A 22,412-nucleotide genomic window follows, 5' to 3' on the forward strand; every position below is an offset into this window, starting at 1 on the left:
TAGCATTTTAACAATGACATGTAGACTGCATTGTTTAATGATTGTTACACAGTTAAATTGCTGTTGTTGTACCCCACAAAAAACATAATTTATGTAAGAACTTACCTGATAAATTCATTTTTCATATTGGCAAGAGTCCATGAGCTAGTGACGTATGGGATATACAATACTAGGATAAGGTTAGTTAAAATTTAACACTTTATTTAACATATATACAAAGACAGACAATTTACTTAAATTGGATCACTCTGTAGAAACAAACAATCATAAATTGTTTCTATATCTTATCATTCCAAGTGACCCAACTGTAACATCATAAAACCAAACCTAAACCAAAAGGTAAAGGTAAAATATAAGGGCTACGTGCTCTAGAGAGTACTATAGTGGTGAAGTTTGTATTGAGTAGGTTTCAAGTTTGAGTCATACAGTGCTCACACAGGCTATGCGCTCAAAGGCGTCCTCCTACCTGCGTACTGCTGAGATTTAACTCAGTCAGCCGATTTCTAGCTGATCCCTATCAATCAATATCACAACATTCGTACAGTCTCAGTGTATCTGTCAGGATTTGGATAAAGCTAAAGTTGCTAGGTTTTTGAGGTATATATATATGTATTAGCGATTTCCGTTCAAAGTGCTTATCATCACTACTTGAACTAGTTCTGAAAAATATATAGGCACCATAAGCCCTTTTATCAAATCAGATTATTACCCTTAGATCGCTATATATATATATTTGTAAAAGTAAACACTTTTGAAGCGGCAACAATAGTAGCCAAACAGATTATTCGTAACTTAGTTTCTAACACCACGCTAGAGTTCCAGAGCACGCCCACCAACCAAACAAACAGAAATGAAAGATAATCAATTACAAGTCATCAATTTGGCAAAAATTACTCTGAGACATGAACACCATAGTTTACTATCCAAAGGGCTTTCCTTTATCCCTACCCCCAAATATGACACCTTTAATTGGGTTAAAGACACACATTTGTTTGCCAGAAAGCTGGCACTACACAAATACCACAAGGAGGCGAATAAAGCATGCCTTATGGATATGGGAGTGGATGAAGAGGATTTAGAAATTGTCACTCTAATGAAAACATTACTAGATGAAAATGATGACACTGATGCTATACAAACAAATAGCATTGTGAAACCTAAGAGTACCTTCATGCCCACAATCTCCAAATATCCTACGATAGACAAATTTGTAACATTGGTAACTACAGAACTTGAAGCCCTTAATCGCAAAAGTAAAACTAAAAAGAATCTTAGTTTTAAAGAAAGAGAAGCATTGGCAGAATTAACCAACAACACTGATATAACAATTAAGAATGCCGATAAGGGCGGTAACTTGGTTATCATGTCAAACCCTCAGTACAAAAAGATGTGTCTTGATATTCTAACAAATAAAGATAATTATGAAATTTTATCTAAAGACCCGACACTAATATATATAAAAGAACTGAAATCTATATTAGACAAAGGGTATGGTGAAAGAATCATTACAAAATCAGAACATCAATATATGAGTGAATTGAAACCCAGAGTAGCTACCTTTTACAGCCTGCCAAAAGTTCACAAAAACCTACTGTCACCCCCAGGAAGACCCATAGTATCTGGGAACGGTTGCTTGACTGAAAAAGTCAGTACTTTCTTAGATAAGAAACTAAGACAATATGTACACACACTGACATCATATGTCCAAGACACCAAAGAAGTTCTAAAATGCTTGGAAAATGTTTATGTTAGTGAGAATACACTACTAGCAAGCATTGACGTAGAGAGCTTATATTCAAATATATCACACTCTCTAGGAAAACAGGCTGTACAATTTTTCTTAAAAATGACAAACCCAAAAGGCAGTGAGGCTGATGACTTTGTAATTGAACTACTTGATTTTGTGTTACAACACAATTACTTTCTTTTTGATAATAAAGTATACTTGCAGAAAAGGGGCACAGCAATGGGCACATGCTGTGCCCCCACTTATGCAAATTTGTTTTTAGGCTGGATAGAACATACATATATCCTCAATGAGGAAATGAATCCCTTTATGAAGTATATGGATTTATTCATTCGCTACATCGATGATGTGCTTATACTATGGACAGGTTCCAAAGAGAACTTTAATGATTTTATGTTATGGCTAAATGACAATACTCATGGTATGCACTATACCTCTATGATTGAAGAAACAAGCATTTCCTTTCTAGACTTAGAAATTCGAAAAGAGTGCGATGGATCGCTAAGTACAAAATTATTTAGGAAAGAGACAGCCACTAATAATCTCCTAAACTGGAAAAGTTACCATCCTAAAAGCCAAAGGATGGGCATCCCATATGGCCAATATTTGAGGGCTAGGCGCAACTGCAGTTCATTAGAAGATTTTGAACTGGAAGCTCAAGAGCTAAGAAAAAGGTTCAAAGAAAGGGGTTACCCTAATAGATGCCTCAAAAAAGCTTACCAAAGAGCTAAGGCACTAGAGAGAGCACCCCTACTACAGGAAAAAATAGACACTGACAGAAATAAAGACAGTCAGCAAATTAGAATTATAGGTAGATTTGATGAAAAACACAGCAGTATCCAACACATATTTCAAAAACACTGGCACGTTTTACAGGAGGACCCTGAATTGTCTGAAGTTATCGCTGATAGACCAAAGATAACTAATAGGAGATCGCAGAATTTGAAAGACACCCTGACTAGGAGTCACTTTGTACAAAATCCTCAGAAAACATGGCTTCAAGAAACTAAAGGGTTCTTTAAATGCGGCCGCTGCCAAGCGTGTAAAAATATGTCCCCAATGAAACAATTTGTTCATCCAAAAACAGGGAAAAATTACCCTATAAAGGAATTTATGAACTGTAGAACCAAGAGAGTGGTATACGTAGCCATGTGCAAATGTCCCCTAATCTATGTAGGTGAAACCTCAAGGGAATTAAGAACAAGAGTCCTTGAACATATAGGGGACATAAAATGGGACAGAAATGTACCAGTAGCTAAGCATATGAACACAGTTCATCCTCAAGAGAAATATCAGATACATTTCTTTGCCATAGAACAACTAAAACTTAAGGGCAGAAGGGGTGATATTAACAAACTTTTACTTCAAAAAGAATGCAGATGGATACATGAACTAAAATCTGCATCACCAAAGGGTTTAAATGAGGCAATCTCTTATAAGAGCTTTCTCTAGAGATCATACTCTAATTGAAGATCGAATCAAAGATCTATACCTAAGTCTATAGATTGGTAATAAAGCAAGAAGTAAGGGATGTAGCTACTAAAGATGACTATATATATAGTTGAAAATTATATGCATATCCTCTTAGGGAGCAACAAGGATTTGGCTCCTTTATTTAGATAAGCATAGGATGGATGTGTAAACTTCACAAAAATGTGCTATGATAAAATCATCTATAAAGCTTACTAAGTCATATAGACATACATTCCTTTACATTCTTGTATACTCAATAGATACATACTGAATTGTCAGTTTGACACTAGATAATAAAAACCTTTAGAACGAGTATACGCATACTTATAGACTTATGTTTAATAAACATCTAACCCTTCGTCCTTATGTCAAATAATACATTGTTTAGCATAAACTGCTGTTATATTTTCATGAAAAGATTTTCAGAAATAGAACGCACTCACTATTGTGAAAAACAAATAATACATATGTAATTGCTGATGTGTCTGTAAAAATCATTCAGTCAGTCGAAGGATATCTCTCTATTACTGCATAAATGCTCCTTATAACAATCTGAGATAAATGACATGAATTTTGCCTACACCGGACATATCACTATTACCTAACAGTAATATCGGAGAGTAACACTTATTAGCCGTAGATATTGCGGTGGACACTTCCGCAATACAAAAGCCGTTACCATGGCAACTATGGAGGATAAAAGACGGCATTTGAGGCTGGGCGGGCCCTATGCCCTGACGAAGTCACGTACAAGTGACGAAACGCGTCGGTGGGCGTGCTCTGGAACTCTAGCGTGGTGTTAGAAACTAAGTTACGAATAATCTGTTTGGCTACTATTGTTGCCGCTTCAAAAGTGTTTACTTTTACAAATATATATATATAGCGATCTAAGGGTAATAATCTGATTTGATAAAAGGGCTTATGGTGCCTATATATTTTTCAGAACTAGTTCAAGTAGTGATGATAAGCACTTTGAACGGAAATCGCTAATACATATATATATACCTCAAAAACCTAGCAACTTTAGCTTTATCCAAATCCTGACAGATACACTGAGACTGTACGAATGTTGTGATATTGATTGATAGGGATCAGCTAGAAATCGGCTGACTGAGTTAAATCTCAGCAGTACGCAGGTAGGAGGACGCCTTTGAGCGCATAGCCTGTGTGAGCACTGTATGACTCAAACTTGAAACCTACTCAATACAAACTTCACCACTATAGTACTCTCTAGAGCACGTAGCCCTTATATTTTACCTTTACCTTTTGGTTTAGGTTTGGTTTTATGATGTTACAGTTGGGTCACTTGGAATGATAAGATATAGAAACAATTTATGATTGTTTGTTTCTACAGAGTGATCCAATTTAAGTAAATTGTCTGTCTTTGTATATATGTTAAATAAAGTGTTAAATTTTAACTAACCTTATCCAATCCAATAGTGCCTAATTCAGCACTTAGCTTAAATGCTACAAATCCTTGAATTCTTTCCCTAACCAACCTTGATATACAATACTACCAGGAGGGGCAAAGTTTCCCAAACCTCAAAATGCCTATAAATACACCCCTCACCACACCCACAATTCAGTTTAATGAATAGCCAAGCAGTGGGGTGATAAAGAAAGGAGTAAAAAGCATCAACAAAAGAAATTTGGAAATAATTGTGCTTTATACAAAAAATCATAACCACCATAAAAAGGGTGGGCCTCATGGACTCTTGCCAATATGAAAGAAAATAAGTTTATTCTCATAAATGAAAGAAAAAAACTTAAATCAAAAGCAGAAGAATCAAACTGAAACAGCTGCCTGAAGAACTTTTACACCAAAAACTGCTTCTGAAGAAGAAAATACCTCAAAACGGTAGAATTTAGTAAATGTATGCAAAGAGGACCAAGTTGCCGCTTTGCAAATCTGATCAACTGAAGCTTCATTCTTAAAGGCCGACGAAGTGGAGACTGATCTAGTAGAATGAGCTGTAATTCTCTGAGGCGGGGCCTGACCCAACTCCAAATAAGCTTGATGAATCAAAAGTTTCAACCAAGAAGCCAAGGAAATAGCAGAAGCCTTCTGACCTTTCCTAGGACCAGAAAATAAAACAAATAGACTGGAAGTCTTCCTGAAATCTTTAGTAGCTTCAACATAATATTTCAAAGCTCTTACCACATCCAAAGAATGTAAGGATCTTTCCAAAGAATTCTTAGGATTAGGACACAAGGAAGGGACAACAATTTCTCTATTAATGTTGTTAGAATTCACAACCTTAGGTAAAAATTGAAAAGAAGTCCGCAAAACTGCCTTATCCTGATGAAAAATCAGAAAAGGAGACTCACAAGAAAGAGCAGATAGCTCAGAAACTCTTCTAGCAGAAGAGATAGCCAGAAGGAACAACACTTTCTAATAGACATGTGCACCGCTAAAAAATTCGGTTCGTTTTCGGTTCGGATCGATTCGGACTTTTAGAATTTCGTTTCGGATCGAATCTGATTCGGCAAAATTTGAATAAATTTGTTTCGGATTTATTCGGATCCGAATAAATTCGTTTCGGATTTATTCGGATTCGGCTGAATTCGGTTCTATTCCGTTCCGAAATTCGGTATGTTTTTACTACACTAACACCCATTTAGTACACTAAGTCACTAACACCCATAAACTACCTATGAACCACTAAACCGAGGCCCCCCCACATCGCAAACCCCATAATAACATTATTTAACCCCTAATCTGCCGATCGGATATCGCCGCCGCCTACATTATAGCTATTAACCCCTAATCTGCTGTCCCTAACACCGCCGACCCCTACATTATAGTTATTAACCCCTAATCTGCCTCCCCCAACGTCGCCGCAATCTAACTATAAATATTAACCCCTAATCTGCCGACCAGATATCGCCGCCGCCTACATTATAGCTTTTAACCCCTAATCTGCTGTCCCTAACACCGCCGACCCCTACATTATAGTTATTAACCCCTAATCTGCCTCCCCCCAACGTCGCCGCAATCTAACTACAAGTATTAACCCCTAATCTGCCGACCGCAAATCGCCGCCACTATAATAAATGTATTAACCCCTAAACCGCCGCACTCCCGCCTCGCAAACACTATAATACATTTTATTAACCCCTAATCTGCCCTCCCTAACATCGCCGCCACCTACCTACAATTATTAACCCCTAATCTCCCGCCCCCATCGTCGCCGCTACTATAATAAGGTTATTAACCCCTAAACCTAAATCTAACCCTAACACCCCCTAACTTAAATATAATTTAAATAAAACGAAATAAGTTTACTATAGTTAAATAAATGAATCCTATTTAAAACTAAAGACTTACCTGTAAAATAAACCCTAAGATAGCTGCAATATAACTAATAGTTACATTGTAGCTATTTTAGGATTTATATTTATTTTACAGGCAACTTTGTATTTATTTTAACTAGGTACAATAGTTATTAAATAGTTAATAACTATTTAATAACTACCTAGCTAAAATAAATACAAATTTACCTGTAAAATAAATCATAACCTAAGTTACAATTACACCTAACACTACACTATCATTAAATTAACTAAATAAATGAATCATATTTAAAACAAAATACTTACCTGTAAAATAAACTCTAATATAGCTACAATATAACTAATAGTTACATTGTAGCTATTTTAGCATTTATATTTATTTTACAGGCAACTTTGTATTTATTTTAACTAGGTACAAAAGCTATTAAATATTTATTGACTAATTAATAGCTACCTAGTTAAAATAATTACAAAATTACATGTAAAATAAATCCTAACCCAAGTTACAATTAAACCTAACACTACACTGTCATTAAATAAATTAACTACAAGTACCTACAATTATCTACAATTAAATAAACTAAAGTACAAAACCCCCCCACTAAATTACAAAAAAAAACAAACACTAAATTACAAAAAATAAAAAAATATTACAAGAATTTTAAACTAATTACACCTAATCTAAGCCCCCTAATAAAATAACAAAGCCCCCCAAAATAAAAAAAATGCCCTACCCTATACTAAATTACAAAAGTTAACAGCTCTATTACCTTACCAGCCCTGAACAGGGCCCTTTGCGGGGCATGCCCCAAAGAAAACAGCTCTTTTGCCTGTAAAAAAAAAAACACAATCCCCCCCCCACATTACAACCCACCACCCACATACCCCTACTCTAACCCAAACCCCCCTTAAATAAACCTAACACTACCCCCCTGAAGATCTCCCTACCTTGAGTCGTGTTCACCCAGCCGGGCCGAAGTCTTCATCCGATGGGGCAGAAGAGGACATCCAGACCGGCAGAAGTCTTCATCCAAGCGGGGCAAGAAGAGGTCTTCCATCCATCATACAAGTACCAAAATACAAACAAACACTAAATTACAAAAAATAATAAAATATTACAATAATTTTAAACTAATTACACCTAATCTAAGCCCCCTACTAGCTATTAATATAGCTTCAATATAACTAATAGTTACATTGTAGCTATTTTAGGATTTATATTTATTTTACAGGCAACTTTGTATTTATTTTAACTAGGTACAATAGTTATTAAATAGCTAATAACTATTTAATAACTACCTAGCTAAAATAAATACAAATTTACCTGTAAAATAAATCATAACCTAAGTTACAATTACACCTAACACTACACTATCATTAAATTAACTAAATAAATGAATCCTATATAAAACTAAAGACTTACCTGTAAAATAAACCCTAATATAGCTGCAATATAACTAATAGTTACATTGTAGCTATTTTAGCATTTATATTTATTGTACAGGCAACTTTGTATTTATTTTAACTAGGTACAATAGCTATTAAATAGATATTTACTGTTTAATAGCTACCTAGTTAAAATAATTACAAAATTACCTGTAAAATAAATCCTAACCTAAGTTACAATTAAACCTAACACTACACTATCATTAAATAAATTAACTACAAGTACCTACAATTAAATACAATTAAAAAACTAAACTAAAGTACAACCCCCCCCCACTAAATTACAAAAAATAAAAAAATATTACAAGAATTTTAAACAAATTACACCTAATCTAAGCCCCCTAATAAAATAACAAAGCCCCCCAAAATAAAAAAAATGCCCTAACCTATACTAAATTACAAAAGTTAACAGCTCTATTACCTTACCAGCCCTGAACAGGGCCTTTTGCGGGGCATGCCCCAAAGAAAACAGCTCTTTTGCCTGTAAAAAAAAACACAATCCCCCCCCCCACATTACAACCCACCACCCACATACCCCTACTCTAACCCAAACCCCCCTTAAATAAACCTAACACTACCCCCCTGAAGATCTCCCTACCTTGAGTCGTGTTCACCCAGCCGGGCCGAAGTCTTCATCCGATGGGGCAGAAGAGGACATCCAGACTGGCAGAAGTCTTCATCCAAGCGGGGCAAGAAGAGGTCTTCCATCCATCAGAAAAGTACAAAAAAACAAACAAACACTAAATTAGCAAAAATAATAAAATATTGCAATAATTTTAAACTAATTACACCTAATCTAAGCCCCCTACTAGCTATTAATATAGCTACAATATAACTAATAGTTACATTGTAGCTATTTTAGGATTTATATTTATTTTACAGGCAACTTTGTATTTATTTTAACTAGGTACAATAGCTATTAAATAGTTAATAACTACCTAGCTAAAATAAATACAAATTTACCTGTAAAATAAACCCTAACCTAAGTTACTATTAAACCTAACACTACACTATCATTAAATAAATTAACTACAAGTACCTACAATTAAATACAATGAAATAAACTAAACTAAAGTACAAAAAAAACAAACACTAAATTACAAAAAATAAAAAAATATTACAAGAATTTTAAACTAATTACACCTAATCTAAGCCCCCTAATAAAATAACAAAGCCCCCCAAAATAAAAAAATGCCCTACCCTATACTAAATTACAAAAGTAATCAGCTCTATTACCTTACCAGCCCTGAACAGGGCCTTTTGCGGGGCATGCCCCAAAGAAAACAGCTCTTTTGCCTGTAAAAAAAAACACAATACCCCCCCCCACATTACAACCCACCACCCACATACCCCTACTCTAACCCAAACCCCCCTTAAATAAACCTAACACTACCCCCCTGAAGATCTCTCTACCGTGTCTTCACCCCGCGGGCCGAAGTCTTCATCCGATGGGGCAGAAGAGGACATCCAGACCGGCAGAAGTCTTCATCCAAGCGGGGCAAGAAGAGGTCTTCCATCCATCAAAAGTCTTGATCCAGGCGGCATCTTCTCTGTTCATCCATCCGGAGCGGAGCGGCAGCATCCTGAAGACATCCCACGCAGAGCATCCTCTTCTTTCTTCATCCGACGACTAGGTGACTGTACCTTTAAGTGACGTCATCCAAGATGGCGTCCCTTGAATTCCGATTGGCTGATAGGATTCTATCAGCCAATCGGAATTAAGGTAGGAAAAATCTGATTGGCTGATTCAATCAGCCAATCAGATTCAAGTTCAATCCGATTGGCTGATCCAATCAGCCAATCAGATTGAGCTCGCATTCTATTGGCTGATCGGAACAGCCAATAGAATGCGAGGTCAATCTGATTGGCTGATTCCATCAGCCAATCGGATTGAACTTGAATCTGATTGGCTGATTGAATCAGCCAATCAGATTTTTCCTACCTTAATTCCGATTGGCTGATAGAATCCTATCAGCCAATCGGAATTCAAGGGACGCCATCTTGGATGACGTCACTTAAAGGTACAGTCACCTAGTCGTCGGATGAAGAAAGAAGAGGATGCTCTGCGTGGGATGTCTTCAGGATGCTGCCGCTCCGCTCCGGATGGATGAACAGAGAAGATGCTGCCTGGATCAAGACTTCTGATGGATGGAAGACCTCTTCTTGCCCCGCTTGGATGAAGACTTCTGCCGGTCTGGATGTCCTCTTCTGCCCGATCGGATGAAGACTTCGGCCCGCTGGGTGAAGATACGGTAGAGAGATCTTCAGGGGGGTAGTGTTAGGTTTATTTAAGGGGGGTTTGGGTTAGAGTAGGGGTATGTGGGTGGTGGGTTGTAATGTGGGGGGGGGTATTGTGTTTTTTTTTACAGGCAAAAGAGCTGTTTTCTTTGGGGCATGCCCCGCAAAAGGCCCTTTTAAGGGCTGGTAAGGTAATAGAGCTGATTACTTTTGTAATTTAGTATAGGGTAGGGCATTTTTTTATTTTGGGGGGCTTTGTTATTTTATTAGGGGGCTTAGATTAGGTGTAATTAGTTTAAAATTCTTGTAATTTTTTTTTATTTTTTGTAATTTAGTGTTTGTTTTTTTTGTACTTTAGTTTAGTTTATTTCATTGTATTTAATTGTAGGTACTTGTAGTTAATTTATTTAATGATAGTGTAGAGTTAGGTTTAATAGTAACTTAGGTTAGGATTTATTTTACAGGTAATTTTGTAATTATTTTAACTAGGTAGCTATTAATTAGTCAATAACTATTTAATAGCTATTGTACCTAGTTAAAATAAATACAAAGTTGCCTGTAAAATAAATATAAATGCTAAAATAGCTACAATGTAACTATTAGTTATATTGTAGCTATATTAGGGTTTATTTTACAGGTAAGTATTTAGTTTTATATAGGATTAATTTATTTAGTTAATTTAATGACAGTGTAGTGTTAGGTGTAATTGTAACTTAGGTTAGGGTTTATTTTACAGGTAAATTTGTATTTATTTTAGCTAGGTAGTTATTAACTATTTAATAGCTATTGTACCTAGTTAAAATAAATACAAAGTTGCCTGTAAAATAAATATAAATCCTAAAATAGCTACAATGTAACTATTAGTTATATTGTAGCTATATTAATAGCTAGTAGGGGGCTTAGATTAGGTGTAATTAGTTTAAAATTATTGTAATATTTTATTATTTTTGCTAATTTAGTGTTTTGTTTGTTTTTTTGTACTTTTCTGATGGATGGAAGACCTCTTCTTGCCCCGCTTGGATGAAGACTTCTGCCGGTCTGGATGTCCTCTTCTGCCCCATCGGATAAAGACTTCGGCCCGGCTGGGTGAACACGACTCAAGGTAGGGAGATCTTCAGGGGGGTAGTGCTAGGTTTATTTAAGGGGGGTTTGGGTTAGAGTAGGGGTATGTGGGTGGTGGGTTGTAATGTGGGGGGAGGGATTGTGTTTTTTTTTTACAGGCAAAAGAGCTGTTTTCTTTGGGGCATGCCCCGCAAAGGGCCCTGTTCAGGGCTGGTAAGGTAATAGAGCTGTTAACTTTTGTAATTTAGTATAGGTTAGGGCATTTTTTTTATTTTGGGGGGCTTTGTTATTTTATTAGGGGGCTTAGATTAGGTGTAATTAGTTTAAAATTCTTGTAATATTTTTTTATTTTTTGTAATTTAGTGGGGGGGGGTTTGTACTTTAGTTTAGTTTTTTTAATTGCATTTAATTGTAGGTACTTGTAGTTAATTTATTTAATGATAGTGTAGTGTTAGGTTTAATTGTAACTTAGGTTAGGATTTATTTTAACTAGGTAGCTATTAAATAGTCAATATCTATTTAATAGCTATTGAACCTAGTTAAAATGAATACAAAGTTGCCTGTACAATAAATATAAATGCTAAAATAGCTACAATGTAACTATTAGTTATATTGCAGCTATATTAGGGTTTATTTTACAGGTAAGTCTTTAGTTTTATATAGGATTCATTTATTTAGTTAATTTAATGATAGTGTAGTGTTAGGTTTAATTGTAACTTAGGTTATGATTTATTTTACAGGTAAATTTGTATTTATTTTAGCTAGGTAGTTATTAAATAGTTATTAACTATTTAATAACTATTGTACCTAGTTAAAATAAATACAAAGTTGCCTGTAAAATACATATAAATCCTAAAATAGCTACAATGTAACTATTAGTTATATTGAAGCTATATTAATAGCTAGTAGGGGGCTTAGATTAGGTGTAATTAGTTTAAAATTATTGTAATATTTTATTATTTTTGGTAATTTAGTGTTTGTTTGTATTTTGGTACTTGTATGATGGATGGAAGACCTCTTCTTGCCCCGCTTGGATGAAGACTTCTGCCGGTCTGGATGTCCTCTTCTGCCCCATCGGATGAAGACTTCGGCCCGGCTGGGTGAACACGACTCAAGGTAGGGAGATCTTCAGGGGGGTAGTGTTAGGTTTATTTAAGGGGGGTTTGGGTTAGAGTAGGGGTATGTGGGTGGTGGGTTGTAATGTGGGGGGGGGGATTGTGTTTTTTTTTTACAGGCAAAAGAGCTGTTTTCTTTGGGGCATGCCCCGCAAAGGGCCCTGTTCAGGGCTGGTAAGGTAATAGAGCTGTTAACTTTTGTAATTTAGTATAGGGTAGGGCATTTTTTTTTATTTTGGGGGGCTTTGTTATTTTATTAGGGGGCTTAGATTAGGTGTAATTAGTTTAAAATTCTTGTAATATTTTTTTATTTTTTGTAATTTAGTGTTTGTTTTTTTTTGTAATTTAGTGGGGGGGTTTTGTACTTTAGTTTATTTAATTGTAGATAATTGTAGGTACTTGTAGTTAATTTATTTAATGACAGTGTAGTGTTAGGTTTAATTGTAACTTAGGTTAGGATTTATTTTACAGGTAATTTTGTAATTATTTTAACTAGGTAGCTATTAATTAGTCAATAACTATTTAATAGCTATTGTACCTAGTTAAAATAAATACAAAGTTGTCTGTAAAATAAATATAAATGCTAAAATAGCTACAATGTAACTATTAGTTATATTGCAGCTATATTAGGGTTTATTTTACAGGTAAGTATTTTGTTTTAAATATGATTCATTTATTTAGTTAATTTAATGATAGTGTAGTGTTAGGTGTTAGTGTAACTTAGGTTAGGATTTATTTTACAGGTAAATTTGTATTTATTTTAGCTAGGTAGTTATTAAATAGTTATTAACTATTTAATAACTATTGTACCTAGTTAAAATAAATACTAAGTTGCCTGTAAAATAAATATAAATCCTAAAATAGCTACAAAGTAACTATTAGTTATATTGCAGCTATCTTAGGGTTTATTTTACAGGTAAGTCTTTAGTTTTAAATAGGATTCATTTATTTAACTATAGTAAATTTATTTCGTTTTATTTAAATTATATTTAAGTTAGGGGGTGTTAGGGTTAGGGTTAGATTTAGGTTTAGGGGTTAATAACCTTATTATAGTAGCGGCGACGTTGCGGGCGGGAGATTAGGGGTTAATAATTGTAGGTAGGTGGCGGCGATGTTAGGGAGGGCAGATTAGGGGTTAATAAAATGTATTATAGTGTTTGCGAGGCGGGAGTGCGGCGGTTTAGGGGTTAATACATTTATTATAGTGGCGGCGATTTGCGGTCGGCAGATTAGGGGTTAATACTTGTAGTTAGATTGTGGCGACGTGGGGGGGCAGATTAGGGGTTAATAACTATAATGTAGGGGTCGGCGGTGTTAGGGACAGCAGATTAGGGGTTAATAGCTATAATGTAGGCGGCGATATCGGGTCGGCAGATTAGGGGTTAATAACTATAATGTAGGGGTCGGCGGTGTTAGGGACAGCAGGTTAGGGGTTAATAGCTATAATGTAGGCGGCGATATCGGGTCGGCAGATTAGGGGTTAATACTTATAGTTAGATTGCGGCGACGTTGGGGGAGGCAGATTAGGGGTTAATAACTATAATGTAGGGGTCGGCGATGTTAGGGACAGCAGATTAGGGGTTAATAGTTATAATGTAGGCGGCGGCGATATCGGGTCGGCAGATTAGGGGTTAATACTTGTAGTTAGATTGCGGCGACGTTGGGGGGAGGCAGATTAGGGGTTAATAACTATAATGTAGGGGTCGGCGGTGTTAGGGACAGCAGATTAGGGGTTAATAGCTATAATGTAGGTGGCGGCGATATTCGGTCGGCAGATTAGGGGTTAATAAAATAATGCAGGTGTCAGCGATAGCGGAGGCAGCAGATTAGGGGTTAATAAGTGTTAGATTAGGGGTGTTTAGAGACTCGGGGTACATGTTAGGGTGTTAGGTGCAGACTTAGTGTTTCCCCATAGGAAACAATGGGGCTGCGGTGTTAGTTTTTTTTCAGCCGAAACTCCCATTGTTTCCTATGGGGAAATGCCGAATCTTAACGAGATAATTCGGATTTATTCGGAGATACGGCAGCTATTTCGGATTCATTCGGTAGATTCGGAAGTATTTTAATTCGGAAATCCGAATCGATCCGAATCTCCGAATTTACCGAATTTCCGAATTAATCCGAAACGAACCGCACATGTCTACTTTCTAAGAAAGTAGTTTAAAATCCAAAGAATGCATAGGCTCAAATGGAGGAGCCTGTAAAGCCTTCAGAACCAAATTAAGACTCCAAGGAGGAGAAATTGATTTAATGACAGGCTTAATACGAACTAAAGCCTGTACAAAACAGTGAATATCAGGAAGTATAGCAATCTTTCTGTGAAATAAAACAGAAAGAGCAGATATTTGTCCCTTCAAGGAACTTACAAACAAACCCTTATCCAAACCATCCTGAAGAAACTGTAAAATTCTAGGAATTCTAAAAGAATGCCAAGAGAATTTATGAGAAGAACATCATGAAATGTAAGTCTTCCAAACTCTATAATAAATCTTTCTAGAGACAGATTTACGAGCTTGTAACATAGTATTAATCACTGAGTCAGAGAAACCTCTATGACTTAGCACTAAGCGTTCAAATATCCATACCTTCAAATTTAATGATTTGAGATCTTGATGATTAGAGGCCATGAGATCCATCTCTGGAAGACCCCACATCTGAACAATCTGAGAAAACACATCTGGATGGAGAGACCACTCCCCTGGATGTAAAGTCTGACGGCTGAGATAATCCACCTCCCAATTGTCTACACCTGGGGTATGCACCGCAGAGATTAGACAGGAGCTGGATTCCGCCCAAGCAAGTATCCAAGATACTTCTTTCATAGCTTGGGGACTGTGAGTCCCACCCTGATGATTGACATATGCCACTGTTGTGATATTGTCTGTCTGAAAACAAATGAACGGTTCTCTCTTTAACAGAGGCCAAAACTGAAGAGCTCTGAGAATTGCACGGAATTCTAAAATATTTATTGGTAATCTCGCCTCTTGAGATTTCCAAACCCCTTGTGCTGTCAGAGATCCCCAAACAGCTCCCCAACCTGAAAGACTCGCATCTGTTGTGATCACAGTCCAGGTTGGCCGAACAAAAGAAGCCCCTTGAACTAAACAATGGTGATCTATCCACCACGTCAGAGAGTGTCGTACATTAGGATTTAAGGATATTAATTGTGATATCTTTGTATAATCCCTGTACCATTGGTTCAGCATACAAAGCTGTAGAGGTCTCATGTGAAAATGAGCAAAGGGGATTGCATCCGATGCTGCAGTCATGAGACCTAAAACTTCCATGCACATAGCCACTGAAGGGAATGACTGAGACTGAAGGTGCCTGCAGGCTGCAACCAATTTTAAATGTCTCTTGTTTGTTAGAGACAGAGTCATGGACACTGAATCTATCTGGATGCCTAAAAAGGTGACCCTTGTCTGAGGAATCAAGAAACTTTTTGGTAAATTGATCCTCCAACTATGTTTCCGAAGAAACAACACTAGTTGATTTGTGTGAAACTCTGCAGAACGTAAAAATAGCCTCAGAAGAAGCCAAAGTATAAAATTTGTAAAATTTGGAAAAAGTGTGAAGGGACGACCAAGTCGCAGCCTTACAAATCTGTTCAACAGATGCATCGTTTTTAAAGGCTCATGTGGAAGCCACAGCCTGAGTAGAATGAGCCGTAATTCTTTCAGGAGGCTGCTGTCCAACAGTCTCTTATGCCAGGATGATACTTCTCAGCCAAAAAGAAAGAGAGGTAGCCGTAGCTTTCTGACCCCTACGCTTTCCAGAATAAACCATGAATAATGAAGATGATTGCCGGAAATCCTTAGTTGCCTGTAAGTAAAACTTTAAGGCACGGACCACATCCAAATTATGCAACATACGTTCCTTCTTAGAAGAAGGGTTAGGACATAAGGAAGGAACAACAATTTCTGATTAATATTCTTATTTGAAACAACCTTAGGAAGGAATCCAGGTTTGGTACATAACACTACCTTATCAGAATGAAAAATGAGATAAGGAGAATCACACTAACGCTGAAAGCTCAGAAACTCTTCAAGCAGAAGAAATAGCAATTGAAAACAGAACTTTCCAAGATAACAATTTGATATCCATGGAATGCATGGGTTCAAACGGAACCCCTTGAAGAACTCGAAGAACTAAATTCAAACTCCAGGGAGGAGTAATGGGTCTAAATATAGGCTTAATTCTAGTTAGAGCCTGACAAAAAGACTGAACATCTGGCACATCTGCCAAACGTTTGTGAAACAGAATTGACAAAGCAGAAATTTGTCCCTTTAAGGAACTTGCTGATAACCCTTTCTCCAATCCTTCTTGGAGAAAAGACAGAATCCTAGGAATCCTAACTTTACTCCATGAGTAACCCTTGGATTCACACCAATAAAGATATTTACGCCATATCTTATGATAGATTTTTCTAATGACAGGCTTTCTAGCCTGTATCAAAGTACTGATGACCGAATCAGAGAATCGTCGCTTCGATAAAATCAAGCGTTCAATCTCCACACAGTCAGCTGCAGAGAAATTAGATTTGGATGTTGGAAAGGACCTTGAATGAGAAGGTCCTGTCTCAAAGGAAGTTTCCACGGTGGCAGAGAGGACATGTCCACTAGATCCGCATACCAAGTCCTGCGTGGCCACGCAGGCGCTATCAGGATCACTGAAGCTCTCTCCTGTTTAATTCGAGCAATCACGCGTGGAAGGAGAGGAAACGGTGGAAACACATAAGCTAGGCTGAACTGCCAAGGCATCTATCAGTTCGGCCTGAGGATCCCTTGACCTGGATCCGTATCTTGGAAGCTTGGCATTCTGTCGAGATGCCATCAGATCCAATTCCGGTCTGCCCCATCGGAGAATCAATGAGGCAAATACCTCCGGGTGAAGTTCCCACTCCCCCGGATGAAAAGTCTGTCGACTTAGAAAATCCGCTTCCCAGTTCTCTACTCCTGGGATGTAGATTGCTGACAGATGACAAGAGTGGGCCTCCGCCAAACGGATTATCTTGGATACTTCTGTCATCGCTAAGGAACTCCTTGTTCCCCCTTGATGATTGATATAAGCCACAGTCGTGATGTTGTCCAACTGGAATCTGATGAATTTGGCCAAAGCCAACTGAGGCCACGCCTGAAGCACATTGTATATTTCTCTCAGTTCCAGAATATTGATTGGAAGTAGGGACTCCACCTGAGTCCAAACACCCTGAGCCTTCAGGGAGTTCCAGACTGCACCCCAGCCCAGAAGGCTGGCATCCGTTGTCACTATCACCCACGAGGGTCTGCGGAAACAAGTCCCTTGGGACAGATGATCCGGCGACAACCACCAAAGAAGAGAGTCTCTGGTCTTTTAGTCCAGATTTATCTGAGGAGATAAATCCGCATAATCCCCATTCCACTGTCCGAGCATGCACAGCTGCAGCAGTCTGAGATGAAAGCGAGCAAACGGAATGATGTCCATTGCCGCTACCATTAATCCGATTACCTCCATACACTGAGCCACTGATGGCCGAGGAATGGACTGAAGTGCTCAGCAAGTATTTAGAATCTTTGATTTTCTGACCTCTGTCAGAAATATTTTCATGGCTACCGAGTCTATCAGAGTTCCCAAGAAAGGAACCCTTGTCTGTGGAACAAGTTAACTCTTCTCTATGTTCACCTTCCAACCGTGAATTCTCAAGAAAGACAACACTGTGTCCGTGTGAGATTTTGTCAGTTGATTGGTTGATGCCTGAATCAGAATATCGTCCAGATAAGGTGCCACCCGCTATGCCTCGAGGTCTGAGAACCGCCAAAAGAGACCCTAGAACCTTTGTGAAGATTCTGGGTGCTGTGGCCAACCCGAAGGGAAGAGCCATGAACTGATAATGTTTGTCCAGGAAGGCAAACCTTAGAAACTGATGATGATCCTTGTGGATAGGAATATGAAGGTAAGCATCCTTTAAATCCACGGTAGTTATATATTGACCCTCCTGGATCATTGGTAAAATTGTTTGTATAGTCTCCATCTTGAACGATGGGACTGAGAAACTTGTTTAGACACTTGAGGTCTAAAAATGGGTCTGAAAGTGCCCTCTTTTTTGGGAACCACAAAATTCGGAAAGGAACGAAAATTATTCCGTTTACCCCTCATCTTAACAGACTTATCCTGAGGTAGGGCATGGCCTTTACCTCCTGTAATGTCAGAAATGATTTCCTTCAATTCTGGCCCGAAAAGGGTCTTACCTTTAAAGGGAATAGCTAAAAGCTTAGTTTTTGATGACACATCAGCAGACCAAGATTTGAGCCACAACGCTCTACGCGCTAGAATAGCAAATCCTGCATTTATCGCCGCTAATTTAGCAATTTGAAAAGCGGCATCAGTAATTAAAGAATTAGCTAACTTGAGAGCCTTAATTCTATCCAAAATGTCATCTAACGGAGTCTCAACCTTCAGGGACTCTTCCAGAGCTTCAAACCAAAAAGCTGCTGCAGTAGTTACTGGAACAATGCAAGCAGTAGGTTGTAAAAGAAAACCCTGATTAATAAACAATTTCTTTAGAAGACCCTCTAATTTTTTATCCATAGGGTCTTTGAAAGCACAACTGTCCTCAATGGGTATAGTTGTATGCTTAGCCAGGGTAGATATAGCTCCCTACACCTTAGGGACCGTTTGCCACAATTCCCGAATGGTGTCTGATATAGGAAACATTTTCTTAAAAGTAGGAGGGGGAGAAAACAGTATACCTGGTCTATCCCATTCCGTCTTTATAATTTCCGAAATTCTTTTAGGAACTGGAAAAACATCAGTGTAAGTAGGCACTTCTAGATATTTATCCATTTTACACAATTTCTCTGGTGGTATCATAATAGGATCACAATCATCCAGAGTCGCTAAAACCTCCCGAAGCAACAGGCGGAGGAGTTCAAGCTTAAATTTAAAGGACATAACGTCTGAATCTGTCTGAGGTAACACATTCCCTGAGTCTGAAATTTCTCCCTCAGACTGGATTGGAACAGCCAATAGAATGCCAGCTCAATCCTATTGGCTGATTAGATCAGCCAGTAGGATTGAACTTCAATCCTATTGGCTGATCCAATCAGCCAATAGGATTTTTTCTACCTTAATTCCGATTGGCTGATAGAATTCTATCAGACAATTGGAATTGAAGGGACGCCATATTGGATGATGTCACTTAAAGGAACCGTCATTTAGTAAGAAGACTTCGTTGGAAGAGGATGCTCCGCGCCGGATGTCTTGAAGATGGACCTGCTCCGCGCCGGATGGATGAAGATAGAAGATGCCGTCTGGATGAAGACTTCTGCCCGTCTGGAGGACCACTTCGCCCGGCTTGGATGAAGACTCCTCCCTGCAAAATTTTGCTCAACGCTCACTTCTTGTCTGGTTTGTAAAAACCCATAATACCAGAGCTGTATGTAAGTGAGCGGTGAGCATAAACTGATCGTTAGCACCGCACAGCCTCTAACTAGTGATGTCGCGAACTGTTCGCCGGAGAACAGTTCCCAGCGAACATAGCTTGTTCGCGTTCGCCGCTGCGGCCGAACATATGCGATGTTCGATCCGCCCCCTATGTGTCATCATTGAGGAAATTTTTACCCTGTATCTCACAGCCTTCTGACACATTTGAGACAATCAGCAACAGACACACCCTGACAGACCCTCCCAGCTCCTTGGCAGCAGCCATTTTAGATTCATTACGATCTTGCTTTCTTAGTGAGAGGAGCTTTAGTGTTGCTGCTGCTGACATTATAGGGAAATAAATAGCTAGGCTAGTGTATTTAGTGTCCACTACAGTCCTGAAGGACTCATCTAATCTCTGCTGTAAGGACAGCACCCCAAAAACATAATTTATGTAAGAACTTACCTGATAAATTCATTTCTTTCATATTAGCAAGAGTCCATGAGCTAGTGACGTATGGGATATACATTCCTACCAGGAGGGGCAAAGTTTCCCAAACCTTAAAATGCCTATAAATACACCCCTCACCACACCCACAATTCAGTTTAACGAATAGCCAAGAAGTGGGGTGATAAGAAAAAAGTGCGAAAGCATATAAAATAAGGAATTGGAATAATTGTGCTTTATACAAAAAAATCAAAACCACCACAAAAAAGGGCGGGCCTCATGGACTCTTGCTAATATGAAAGAAATGAATTTATCAGGTAAGTTCTTACATAAATTATGTTTTCTTTCATGTAATTAGCAAGAGTCCATGAGCTAGTGACGTATGGGATAATGATTACCCAAGATGTGGATCTTTACACACAAGAGTCACTAGAGAGGGAGGGATAAAATAAAGACAGCCAATTCCTGCTGAAAATAATCCACACCCAGAATAAAATTTTAATGAAAAAACATAAGCAGAAGATTCAAACTGAAACCACTGCCTGAAGTACGTTTCTACCAAAAACTGCTTCAGAAGAAGAAAACACATCAAAATGGTAGAATTTAGAAAAAATATGCAAAGAGGACCAAGTTGCTGTTTTGCAAATCTGATCAACCGAAGCTTCATTCTTAAACGCCCAGGAAGTAGAAACTGACCTAGTAGAATGAGCTGTAATCCTTTGAGGCGGAGTGTTACCCGACTCAACATAGGCATGATGAAATAAAGATTTCAACCAAGATGCCAAAGAAATGGCAGAAGCTTTCTGGTCTTTTCTAGAACCGGAAAAGATGACAAATAGACTAGAAGTCTAACAGCATCCAAAGAATGCAATGATTTCTCCTTAGAATTCATAGGATTAGGACATAATGAAAGAACCACAATTTCTCTACTAATGTTGTTAGAATTCACAACCTTAGGTAAAAAATTCAAAAGAAGTTCGCAGCACCGCCTTATCCTGATGCAAAATCAGAAAAGGAGACTCACAAAAAAGAGTAGATAATTCAGAGACTCTTCTGGCAGAAGAGATGGCCAAAAGAAACAAAACTTTCCAAGAAAGTAATATAACGACCAAAGAATGCATGGGTTCAAAAGGAGAAGCTTGAAGAGCCCCCAGAACCAAATTCAAACTCCAAAGAGGAGAAAATTGACTTAATGACAGGTTTTATACGAACCAAAAGCTTGTACAAAACAATGAATATCAGGAAGATTAGCAATCCTTCTGTGAAAAAGAACAGAAAGAGCAGAGATTTGTCTTTCAAGAAAATTGCGGACAAACCTTTATCTAAACCATCCTGAAGAAATATAAGTCTTCCAGACTCTATAATATATCTCTCTAGATACAGATTTACGAGCCTGTCACATAGTATCAATCACAGAGTCAGAGAAACCTCTTTGACCAAGAATCAAGCGTTCAAACTCCACACCTTAAAATTAAGGTTTTGAGATCCTGATGGAAAAAAGAACCTTGAGACAGAAAGACTGGTCTTAACGGAAGAGTCCACAGCTGGCAAGAGGCCATCCGGACAAGATCCGCATACCAAAACCTGTGAGGCCATGCTGGAGCTACCAGCAGGACAAACGAGCATTCCTTTAGAATATTAGAGAATACCCTTGGAAGAAGAACTAGAGGCGGAAAGATATAGGCAGGATGACACTTGTAAGGAAGAGATAATGCATCCACTGCCTCCGCCCGAGGATCCCTGGATCCGGACAGATACCAGGGAAGTTTCTTGTTTAGATGAGAAGCCATCAGATCTATTTCTGAGAGTTCCCACATTTGAACAATCTGAGGAAATACCTCTGGGTGAAGACCATTCACCCAGGTGCAACGTTTGGCGACTGAGATAATCCGCTTTCCAATTGTCCATACCTGGGATATGAACCGCAGAGATTAGACAGGAGCTGGATTCCGCCCAAACCAAAATTCGAGATACTTCTTTCATAGCCAGAGGACTGTGAGTCCCTCCTTGATGATTGATGTATGCCACAGTTGTGACATTGTCTATCTGAAAACAAATGAACAACTCTCTCTTCAGAAGAGGCCAAGACTGAAGAGCTCTGAAATTGCACGGAGTTCCAAAATATTGATCGGAAATCTCACCTCCTGAGATTCCCAAACCCCTTGTGCCGTCAGATACCCCCACACAG

This window comes from Bombina bombina, chromosome 7 (assembly GCF_027579735.1).
Source record: "Bombina bombina isolate aBomBom1 chromosome 7, aBomBom1.pri, whole genome shotgun sequence".
In the NCBI taxonomy this organism is placed as follows: domain Eukaryota; kingdom Metazoa; phylum Chordata; class Amphibia; order Anura; family Bombinatoridae; genus Bombina; species Bombina bombina.